Genomic DNA, 12,512 nt, shown 5'->3' on the forward strand with positions numbered 1-12,512 from the left:
ATTACGTGGTTTATATACATACACATCCCGCTGTGGTAGCGAGTCTCCAAAACAGCCTTGTGTAGCGACTCCATGTGGAGTCTGGGCTGAGCTGGCATAAATGATGGCATATGGGGGAAGTGACGCTGTGTGGGGTCCAGGACATGGTTATGAGAAGACTTAGAGCTTCCTTTTGGTCTCTGAGCACACTCACTCTTTGTCCCTAAGTCAAGAAGTACAACCACCTGTGTAAGAGGTAAAACCATCCCGAGACCCCCAGGCCACACATGGGCCCAAGGTGACTACGCAGTGGCCATGGGGCTAGAGAGATACCCAGTCAGTCCACAGCCACCTCATGTCCTGGATGGAAAGTGGTGGCCATGAGAATCTGCCTCTTTCATCTCCTCCTGCTGATGGCACACCTGACTAACGGCCCCAGCTGCTCTGCTCTGAGATCCATCACCATGTTTGACCAAGGCCATGCTTTCCACCGGCTGCTCGCAGCATGGACAGATACTGAGGCAGGCCTGTTCTTGGGAGATGTGAGACTTCTCTGAGAGGTAATTGGCTCAAGGACTCCCTGTCAGCATTGCTAAAACTTTCTAGAACTGTACTGCAATCTAAAACTAACCATTCTTCCTTCCCTTCCTCCCTCCCTCCGATCTTTCCCTTTCTCTCAGGGTCAGACCAACATCTGATGGCTCTCCCAGCATAATCTGTCTGGAGAAGACATGCTGGGCCTCATAGGAGAGTAAAGAGACTGACTAATCACCAAAAGAGTTGCAAGAATAAACAAATACTGGGATACCTGGGCGGCTCAGTCGGTTAAGCGTCTGCCTTCGGCTCGAGTCATGATCCCGGGATTCTGGGATCGAGTCCCGCATCGGGCTCCCTGCTCCGCGGGAAGCCTGCTTCTCCCTCTGCCTGCTGCTCCCCCTGCTTGTGCTTTCTCTGACGAGTAAATAAAAAAAAAAAAAAAAAAAAGAAAAAGAATTAACAAGTACCATTAGGGGCCAGGGAAGCAGCACGGAGACTGGATTTGGAGGGATTTAAGGGAGCCAGAATGTAAGACGGGAGAGGCAAGAATTCACTAACTTTGGGCCACTTCTTTGGGATATGCGATTTTATACTCTGGCAAGGACTCCAGGGGATAGGGTGGTTGGTACAGTCGTTCTTAGAAGTCTGGAAAAGCCGTAGCCTACACTTAATGAAGTGAAAATGTGTGAGTTCCCCTGACTGATAGTACAGATAGGAATAAAGAGGTTGAAGGAAGTAGATGGTAGAATAGAAATATTAGGTAAAGCTGGAAGACACATCCAAGTCTTACATAGTAGGGCCCAGAGCACACACCCTTCACCAACACGATCAGCAATGAGCTAGTGAGAAAAACTAAGTATCTCCAGGGATTTTAGTCATGGCCTTCTTTACAGGCCAGGGCTGATGGCAGGAGACACAGTCACAGAGCAGGGCTTGGTAGTATCTGTGGGGATGATGACACCCTGGAGTACAGTGGCCAGGCGGCGGCAGTTAACCCCCAGAAACCAGGAAGCCACAATTACCGTAATGGCCAGCTACATCAGAGGAGCAGCAAAGGAGGATTTACACGTTCATAGAACGTAGCATCCTAAGGGCAAAACAGGCAGCTCAAATCGTGGTTAACATCTGTAACTGAAAACATAAAAGCAAGAATGGAGGAGCAAAAAAAAAAAAAAAAAAAAGGAAAAGAAATGAAAAAATTGGGAGCAAGTGGCTCGAGGCAGTTACCTCAATAGAAAATCATGATCCTCCGCTCATTATCCAGACCAGATCCAATTTTCTGATCTAGAACCCATTGACTGAAGACGTAGCTCGCCTAGCAGGAAGGATACATGGCAAACATATTGTGATGATTTCTTCAGTCCTTCCCCAAAGGGACCTATGGCCATTTATTCAGGTCAATGTATAATGCAGAAAGAAAAATCAGATACTTGGAGACCTAGTGGATACAGGGTCTAGGTTCACAATGAAACCCAAAGCCATATATCATAGTTCCCCAGTTAGAATGGTAACTTATAGTGACTAGGTAAGATAATAAAGCCCTCTAGGTCACAAAGGGCTCATTGGGTCTATGGACACATACAGTGACCATTTCCCCAATCCTGAGTGTTCAATTGGAACTGACATACTTGGCATGGGGTCCCTGGCCTCTGGGGTAAGACCTATACAGAAGGGAAGGCCAAGTGGAGGTCTCTGAAACTGCCATACCCCCATCTCCTCCTACCAAGATGGTAAATAAAAAACAGTATTACATCTCAGGGTAGGGCGGGGAGGATGGCAGACATTAGTGACATTCTTAGAGTCCTAGAAGATGCAGAGTGGTGGTCCCTAGAATTTATCCATTTAAGATACCAGTCTGGCCCCTTCGTAAGTTAGATGGATCTTGGAGAATAACTGAAGAGTTCTGCAAGCTCAACCAAGCAGGAGCTCTTATCAAAGCTGCTGTGTCATATGTCACATCTTTCTTGGAACAGATTAATAAGGCCTCTGGTACACGGTAGGTGGCTGATTGATGAATGCATTATTTTCTATTCCAACTATATAAGATTAGAAACAGTTTGTACTTATGTGGGAAAGAGCACAATACTTATTTACACTTCTGTCTCAGGGCTGTTAACTTCTTATCCTCCACCATATTCTAAATAGGTCTGGACTTGCCTGAACATCCACAGAACATTACATCAACCCATTACATCAATGGCATCACACTGATTAGGCAGGATAAAGAGTTAACTAATGCACCAGAAGTCCAGTAAGGTATATATACTCCAGAGGGTGGGAGATAGATTCAAGGAAGATTTGAGAACATGCTACTTCAGTGGAGTTTTTAGGTACATGCTGGGATATCCCTTCCCAAGTGAAAAAGTGCTGGAGCTTAGAACTCCCAACACAAGGAAGCACAGCCTGGAAGACCTCTCTAGGTTCTAAAGGCAACACACTCCACGTCTTAGAATACTCAGTTCTACCAGGTGGCATGTAAGGCATTGGGTGGGGCTCAGAATGAGAAAGGACTTTGCAGAAGATCTGAACTGCAGTGCAAGGAGCTCTACCAGGCCATTCAACCAACAAATGCTATGGTATTAGAAGTGTCACCAGTGGGAAAAGATATGGCAACTTATGGCAAGCCCCAGTAGGGAAATTGTAATAGTAGCCCATGAGGTTCCAAAGGAGAGTTGAGCAATCTGAAGCGAAGAATTATGTGACTTTTGAGAAATAGTGCCTGACATGTGACTGGGTCATGGAAGAAGTAGATCTCTTCACCATGAAGATATGAAGATACACCAGACATCCAAATAGCCCAGCAAGTCCTGGCAGCCTCACCAAGTTATAAAGTTAGAAAGATCCAGAAGAAACCTCTTCCATAAGATGTAAATTGTGCATCCAGGATGTACATCTGAGCAGAACCAGAGGGCATGAGTAAGCTGCATGAGCAAGGCACCCAGAAGCCCAATGTCACCCAACAGGATTTCACCAGCACCCCTTTCCCATGCTTCATATGTGGTTATGTGGGGAGGGTGGGTTCTGTAGGACAGGCTGAAAAAAAGAGGAAAAGGTCCAAGCTTGGTTTACATATGGGTTGGCTCAGTTTGTGGGTGAAAGTTAAGAATGGGTGACAGCTACATTACAGCCATATTTAAGGGTGGCCTTAGAAGACCTTAAAGAGGGAAAAACTTTCCAATAGAGCTGTAAGGTATGCACATAGTCATCCACTCTGTGTGGAAAGACAAGGGGCCAGGAGTAAGTACATATACATACACTGCCCTAGGCCAAGCCATCATCATCTGTCTCATGAATTCTTGCAAGGATCTCCTGACCTCCCAGCTTCCACCTTTGACCTCTTCAGTCTCTTCCCGATATAGCCGCTTAAATGACAGTTACAACACTGAACTCCTCAGCTTAAAGCACACCAATGGCTTAAGTCATGGGGATATAAAGTATAGCATAGGCAATATGGTAATATTTTAATAACTTTGTATGGTGACAGATGGTGACTACACTTATTGTGGTGAGCTTTTTATAATGCATTAAATGTCAAATTACTATGTTGAACACCTGAAACTAATCTGACATGGTAGGTCAACTCAACTTCAATAAAAACAACCAAACCAAACCAAAACACATGAAAGGCTCTCACCTCACTTGGAGTAAAGGCAAAATCCTGATAGTGGCCCACAGGCCCTGTATGATTTGACTTTCACTTCCTGTCTGATCTTCTATCCTGTTACTTAATCTTCGCTAATCCACTCCCATTTCTCTCACCTCAATCTTCCTTCCAAGCAGCACCTCCAACTATAGGGCCTTTGTACTCATTGTTTCTTCTGTCCAGAATGCGGAAAGCACTGAGTTTATAAACCCTTATGCACATATTTCAAAATTTCACCCTTTAATGTAATTAAGGTCATTCCTCTGACTTTTCCAACTAACCTTTTATCTGTGAAAGTAACAGGCTCTCTAACTGCTTACCATCAACCTCAATAAGAAGTCATAGTTTAAAATAGCAACAACAGCAACTGAAGATGAGCTTAAAAGCATCTGGGGGCGCCTGGGTGGCTCAGATGGTTAAGCGTCTGCCTTCGGCTCAGGTCATGATCCCAGAGTCCTGGGATCGAGTCCCGCATCGGGCTCCCTGCTCCTTGGGAGCCTGCTTCTCCCTCTGCCTCTCTGTCTCTCATGAATAAATAAATAAAATCTTTAAAAAAAAAAAAAAAAAAAGCATCTGATGCTCCCAATGAGAGCACTGAGAGGGAGAATTAAAAATTATATGTAAAATTAAAATGAGAAAAAGTGTAAGTTTTTTTTATTTTTATTGAGGCATAATTCACATAGGACAAAATGCACAGATAGGAGTGTTTGGTTCAACAAATTTTTACAATTATGTGCACTTATGTAACCAGCACGTTCCACAAGATCCAGAACGTTTTAATAAGGAGGGAAATACTCTTGTGGCCCTTTCTAGCAATCACTGTTTTGATTTCTGTCAACGCAGATTAGTTGTGTCTGCTCCATTCTTAAACTTCATAGAAGTGAAATCACACAGCAGGCCTGATTTTTATGTCTCGGGTTATTTTGCTTGACATAATTTTTTTGACCTTCATCCATGTGCTGAATATTTTAGTAATATGTCCCTTTTTATTGCTGACTGGTATTCCATTTTACGATTATTCTGTATTTATTTATTCACCGGTTACTGATTATTAAGTGTTTAACTTTCTAAGAATATTCATAAGCGTTCTGCTAAGTAGTTGTACCATCTAGCATTTCCGCCAACAGAGCATCTGCGTTCCCGTTGCGCACAGCTGTTCTAGTATTGTTGGTCTACTTCGTTTGGGCCATCTCGGAGAGTATGCAACAGCATCTAGCTGTGGGTTGTGTGCCTATACTTGAGACTAGTGGTTTTGAGCCAAACCTTTTCATGTGCTTATTGGCCATTCTTACATGTCACATTACACCTTTTTCTATAAAAAAGCTGCTCAAATATTTTGGCCATTTTTAAGAACTGGATTTTCTTTTTAAGAAAGTTCTTTATATAACCTATATATAAATCCTTTGTCAGTGTTACAAATATTTTTCCCAGTCTAGGACTTGGAACTTCATTCCCTTAAAATACTGTGATATGAAGAGATGTTAAATTTTCTTGAAGTCCAATTTGCCCATTTTAATCCTTTCTGGTATTTTATAGTTCTTCTAGAAAATCTTTGCTTGCTACAGGTCACAGAGGTACTATCTTGTTTTCTTCTGGATATTTTACTGTTTTAGCCTAAACGTGAATCTTAATGTTTGTGTACGGGATGAGGCAGTGGTCAAAACTAATTTTTTTTAAAATTTATGGATATTTAGCTGGTCTGGCAATATTTGCTGAAAAAAATTTTCTTTTTGACCATTAAATTGAATTAGCATCCTTGGTAAAAAGTCAATTGATGATATACAAATAGGTAGTTTTATGAACTCACTATTTTTGAGCAATTTGTCTATTGCCATAGCTTTTAGTCTTGAAATCAGGCAGTATTAAGTACTCCAAATTTGTTATGCATTTTGAAGGCTTGTTTTTGTTGTGGTTGTTTTTTTAATGTTAATCCAACCTTGCCATCCTGGTATAAACCTCACTTGATCAAAATATATTGCTAGATTCTATTTGCTAATAATTAAAGCAGTTTCCCATAATTGTTCCTTAGGGATACTGGTCTGTAATTTTCTATTCTTGTAATGTCTTTGTCAGGTCTGTTACATGATGATGCTCATATGAGGAGTTGAGAAGTGTTCCAACATCCTCTATTTTGTGTAAGAGTATAATATTGGTATTAATTCTTCCTTAAATATTTGATAGAATTCACTGGTGAAGCCATGTGGCTCTGGAGTTTTATTTGTGAGAAAGTTTTTGGTAATAAATTCACTTACTTAATAGAAATAGCCTATTCAGATTTTTTTTTTTTTTTTTTTTGGTTCTGTTTTGGCAAGTTGTATTTTTTCAAGAAATATATCCATTTCATCAAATTAACATAAAATTCTTCTTCTATCCCTTCATTACCTTTTTATATATATAGAATCACAAATGTCTTCTTTTTAATTCTTGATATATTGGTAATTTGTCTTTTTTTTTTTTAATAGTCTTGCCAGGTATCAATATTGTTAATTTAAAGAACCAGCTTTTGGAATTGTTGATGTTTCTCTATTGTTTGTCCACTTTTTCTTCTACTTTGGATTTAATTTGCTCTTTTTTCCTACTTCCTAAAGTAGAAACTTAGATCACTGGTTGTAAAACACTTCTTTTCTTCTAATTTAGGCCTTTAAAGTTGTAAAATTCCTTACTGCTTTTACTGTATGTATCCTACAAATTTTTATCTGTTGTGCTTTCGTTATCATTCTGTTCAAAATATTTTCTAATTTCTGTTGTAATATATTATTTGACCCATGGGCTTTTTAGAAGTGTGTTTAATTTCCAAATATTTGGAAAGCTTTCCAGGTATCTTTGTTTTTATTTCTAGTTTGATTTTGCTTGGTAAGAAAACATACAGAGTAAGAAATACTCTATATTTCAAATCCTTTGAAATTTATTAAGATTTATTTTATGGGCTAGCATATGGTCTAGCTTGGTCAATGTTCCATGTGCACTTAAAAATAATGTGAATTCTGGAGATATTGGGTCTGTGGTTCTAAAAATGTCAAATAGATTAAATTGCCTGAGCGTACTGTTTCAATCTTCTGTAATCTTACTATTTTCTATGTGTTCAATCAATTACTGAGAAGGGAAGTGAAAATATAAATATGGCTGTGATTTGTCTATTTATCCTTTAGTTCTCTCCGTTTTTATTCATGCACTTTGAAGCTGTGTTACGATATACTTACATATTTAGTTTATTATATTGCCTTGATAAACTGACCCTTTTATTATTTTGAAATCTCCCTCTAGTGTCCTTTCATTTCAGCCTGGACTCTTTATTAGCATCTGTTGTAGGACAGGGCTGCTAGCGACAAACTTTCAGGTTTTCCTTATCTGGGAATATTTCTCTCTCATTTTTGAAGAATAATTTTATTAGAAGTAGAAATCTTCATTAACAGATTTTTTTTTTTTTCCAGCACTTTGAAGATCTCATCCCACTGCCTTCTGGCCTCTATGGCTTCAGATAAGATATCAGCTGTTAATCTTATTTAGGCTCCCTTGTATATGATGGGTTGCTTCTTTCTTGTAGCTGCAAGATTCCCTCACAGGTTTTGTTCTGATAGTTTGATTCTGATGTATTTGTGGGTGGATCTCCGAGTTTGTCCTACTTGGATTTCACGGAGCTTCTCAGATAGGTTGTTTTTCATCAATTTTGGGAAGTTTTCAGCCTCTACCTCTTCAAGAATTCTGCCCTTTCTCTGTCTCCTCTCCTTCTGGAACTCCTATTATGTGCATATTGGCATACATGATGGTTTCCCATGGGTCTGTGTTCAATTTTCTTTCTTGTTTCCCCTTTTTGTTCTTCAGATTGCATATTTCAGTTGACCTTATTTGCTTATTCTTTCTTCTGCCCTAAAATCATCATGCTGTACTTCCCTTTAGTTCTTTAGACACGGTTTCCTTTAACTCATTGAGTATACTTATAATAGCTGATTTAAAACCTTTGTCTAGAATGAAAATCCAAGTCTGGGTTTCCTCAGACACAGTTTTTCTTGATTTCTTTTTTCTTGTGTATATGCCATAGTCTGTTTCTTTACATGTCTTGTACTTTTTTGTTGAACACCAGGTGTTTTGAATATTGTAATGTAGAACTCTGGAAATCAGATTTGTTGTTGTTGCTTATTGTAATCATTTATTTAGCAAATTCTCTGAACTAATTCCATACAGTATCTATTCTGGGTCATACAGTATCTATGGCCCCTGAAGTCTGTTAATTTGATGTTTAGCCAATGGTTGGACAGAGATTTCTGTAAATGCCTAGAATCAAAAAACTCTGCCAGTATTTGCCAAAGGGCTCATGTGTGTTGAGGCACACTTTCAACACTGAGCTGGGCAGTTTACCACTCTGCATTAGTCTTCATTTCCTTTTTCTGAAGAGCCTCAAGGTTGGCAGGAGGTTGAGAACTTAGGGCCTTTTCAGGTCTCTCTGAGCATATGACTGTTCTGACTCTGGGTGTGTGTTCTTCCAGATTCCCAGCAGCATGCTAGAGCTCTTCAAAGCCCTATGAACATCTCATTCCCCAGACGGTCCTCTCAAGGTTTTGGTTAATCTACTGTTTGCCCTGTTATTTATTACCTCAGACAACTAAGATATTAGCCTACGAACTGCTTCTTCAGTTAGGAAGAAGGAAATGCATACATTGCATCGTGAGGCAGGACAAAGGCTGAGGAATGTGGAGGAATCTCTACTCTCTGCAATCATAAAATTCAACAGACATCAGCAATCACTTTACCTCTGTCTTAGGAAAAAAGAATGCCTGTTTCAATTTTTCTCATCCCCACCTTTTCATTTTTCTGATTTTATTCTAACAGAGTATAAGCCTTTTATAAGACTAGAGCTGATTCAAATGACAAGGTTATTATAAAAAGCAGCTTCTTACATGGAGTGGCTGTCAGGACACCTAAATTCTCAAATTAATAAAGCACATCTCTATACTCAGAACTTATGTAGGTAAATTTTACTTCAAAACAGAAATTCACACTTTGAAATCACTTTTTTGAAAAAAGTATAAGGATAGATATAGATATATATCCATATATCCTTTCAGTTAATGTTTAGTGTGGGTCGGTCACTAATCTGCTCGTTTATGTAAGAATGGTGGAGGAAGCAGCAGAGTGCAGGGGTACATGTCCTCTCCTTTGACTTGAGGGAGTGCAGGGCACTTGTTGGGAATAGAGTAAGACTTTTCCACCATTAGTGGTGATGGAGATTTTACGTCCAAAAGTAATTCCAGCAAATCCCACATTCTGTAAACTGTCTCCATTCCCTCCAGACACACTTTGAGGCCAAGTACCCATAGATATTTACTTTTAACTTGGTTTTCCATTATTTCCAACTTTTGTTGAAGAATGGCATTTTCTAATTATAGTAGGGATTTTTAAGATGGTCTGATTCAGTTCACATCATATCGCGTTGCACTGTAACACAGTCTGTAAATTTATCTCTGCTTTTTCCACATTACCTTTCCATTTTAAACTCATGGGGCAAATGCTTCAAGTTTACCTTAATCCTCTCTTTACTGATTTTAATAGGTCATAAAACAGTTTAAGATGAACCTGCCTTCGGCTCGGGTCTTGATCCCGGCGTCCTGGGATCGAGCCCCGCGTCGGGCTCCCTGCTCAGCGGGAGGCCTGCTTCTCCCTCTCCCACTCCCCCTGCTTGTGTTCCATCTCTCGCTGTCTGTCAAATAAATAAAAATTAAAAAAAAAAAGATGAACCTTGGGGCGCCTGGGTGGCTCAGTTGGTTAAGCGTCTGCCTTCAGCTCAGGTCATGATCCCAGAGTCCTGGAATCGAGCCCCGAATGGGGCTCCCTGCTCAGTGGGGAGTCTGCTTCTCTCTCCCTCTGCCCCTCCCCACCTGCTCATGGACTCTCTCTCTTTCTCTCTCAAATAAATGAATTTTAAAAAACAAAAACAAAAAATGAACCTCAAAGACTTGTCAGGATTCACCTGGTCCTCAGGCTCTGGAATTCTCTGAATTAGCAAAAGCACTTACTGTGGTAAATAATCAGTGATCACCCTTCCCTTCTACTCTAAGCTAGGAATGATACATCTGATTCTGAGAACTGGGGACAATAAGAAATTCTGGGCAAAGACTGTCATAAGAATTTCCTGGACTAAGTTTTGTTGAGAAACCCTTGAAGGTAAAGAACAGGGCTTGGACTGCCACGAGACCTAGATTCAAATCCTAGCCCTCTCATTTGCTAGCTGAGAGGCCACGAGCAAAACACTGCGCCTCTGCGAGTCTTGGGTTTCCTCATTTGTAGCACAGGAAAAAGAACAGTACCTACTTTAAGGGCTGTGGGGAGGATTTAATGAGATCATGCCTGGCATGTAATACCTCATATTAATGAGTTCTCAGTGGCCAAAGAACTCCATGGTGGAGGCAGAGTGACTTGCCCCTCTTTTTCTTTTGAAAGCAGCTCAACAAGACCAGAGCAAGAGGCCGAGGGAGGTGATAAGAGACAGGGAAAAATGGTTTCTTTAAGTTGAATTTCCTTCTCCCCACCATATAGGACTATGGTATGCTTGCACAAGTCTGTTCTGAGAACTTGAGTCTGTTTTAAAGTCACCTTAGAACTGATTCACTGCCAAATCACGCATCCTGCAAAGGGGCAGGGGCCCTGGCTAATGGAATCAAAGTGGTGGTGGGCACCGAGGCCCCGGCGGCCAGAGCAGTGTGCTGGTGTGTGCCTCTGACCTGGAAGAAGCCAGCCGCAGACAGGCACAATTAGTGTGTCTTCTTAACTTTCCTTCTGAAGTTATTCGAGGGGACTGTGGTTTTGCCTTGAGCAAAACCCCCTTAACAGCCGGGAATCTAAAAACAAACATTATTTTATTAGGTTACCCCAGCAGATGAAAGCAGAGTGTTCCATTTGGACTCTTTTTTGGAGTCAATTAATGCATTAGCTAAAAACAAACCCTTATGAAAGAGAGTTCCCGTTGTCCTCAGCAGCTTCTAAAGGAAAACTTGCCCCTGTGCTCCTACGGACACATAAACATCAGGCAGTGAGAGAAACAGAGAGAATGAGTTGTAAGTAATATTCATTGATAAGAAAAACTATTTTAATGACCTATCTCAACTCCAATGCAGTACTAATCTCAAAAGATACGATTTTTTAAAGCTTTATTTTTAACAATGATCAGGAACTTTAAATACTGTTTATATGACAGTTCCTGAGTCAATTTAAGTCATTAACACCAATTTTAAACAGCTGTAGCTTTAATAAAAGACGTATTTATGACTTCTAAAGTATGTGATCAATACAGAAGACTGTGATTGTTTTTGGTTATGGTTTTAACTCCAACAATGGAAAAGGCTTGTAAAGTAGGAAAATAATAGCGATTGCTCATTGGGGTAAAAAAAAACCCGGATTTCTCAAAAGTCCATTCACCCATCCTTCAAAATAATAACCAAGAGCCTACTAAGTTCCAGGCACCGTGGAACTCTGAACAAAAGCCTCAGTCCCTATCCTCATTAGAGCCCAGGCCAGGCTTTCAAAGTAAAGACTGCTAGGGTTTTAAGACAGAGGTGCAATGCTTTCAGCTGCCTCTGGCCTTGGAAAAGAGGCTGTGGACCCCCTGTGGTCTTCCTAACATTGAAAATAGAACTCCTCCTTGGTGAGGGCTGGGTTATTCCCAAAAGGTAAAACAAAAGGCACACCCCCTCTGTGGGCAGTACCATCTGTGGAAAGAACATTTCACTGCTCTTACCAGTGAATGGGTCTTTAAAAAAAAATCTTTGGAAAAATCCACATCCTGAAAGCATTTGATTACCCTGAATTTAAAATGGGCTCTTGCTCAGTGGCAAAGATACAAACTCATCCCCCAAAGAATGGCTTCTGCGGTGAAAAGGCACACGATGACTTTGAGAGAGGGTTATCAACAAGGCTGATAAACGGGGCCACAAGACAGAACTCATCAAATGCCATTGCTGGAGACTTCCCTCCGTCTACCTGAAGAATTCCAACATGACATGCTGAAGACCTAGCGGGACGGGGTTACAAACAGTTTCAAGCACAATTTCTTCCCGCTTTTATTCCCTGCTCAGTGAGTTATGTGCTGTTAAACATTTCCAGAAGACTGTCAAAATGTAAGCATCCTGAGGTTTACATAGGCCACAGCATTAAATAACATATAAGCACAAAATTTTAAATATTGTTTTCCAGCAATGGTAAATATTTTAGCTAAGTAAAAACTGAAGCTTGAAATGCAATAAGCACTTAAATGACTCCTTTCTGTGCCAGAATTCTTATTTTCCCCTGTGCAACCCTGGCTGCTGGGATTAAGGCGACCCCAGGGAGCTCAGCAAATGGTTGTGGGTTATGAGGTGTAGCA

The sequence above is a fragment of the Halichoerus grypus genome, chromosome 12 (genome assembly GCF_964656455.1).
Source record: "Halichoerus grypus chromosome 12, mHalGry1.hap1.1, whole genome shotgun sequence".
Taxonomy (NCBI): Eukaryota; Metazoa; Chordata; class Mammalia; order Carnivora; family Phocidae; genus Halichoerus; species Halichoerus grypus.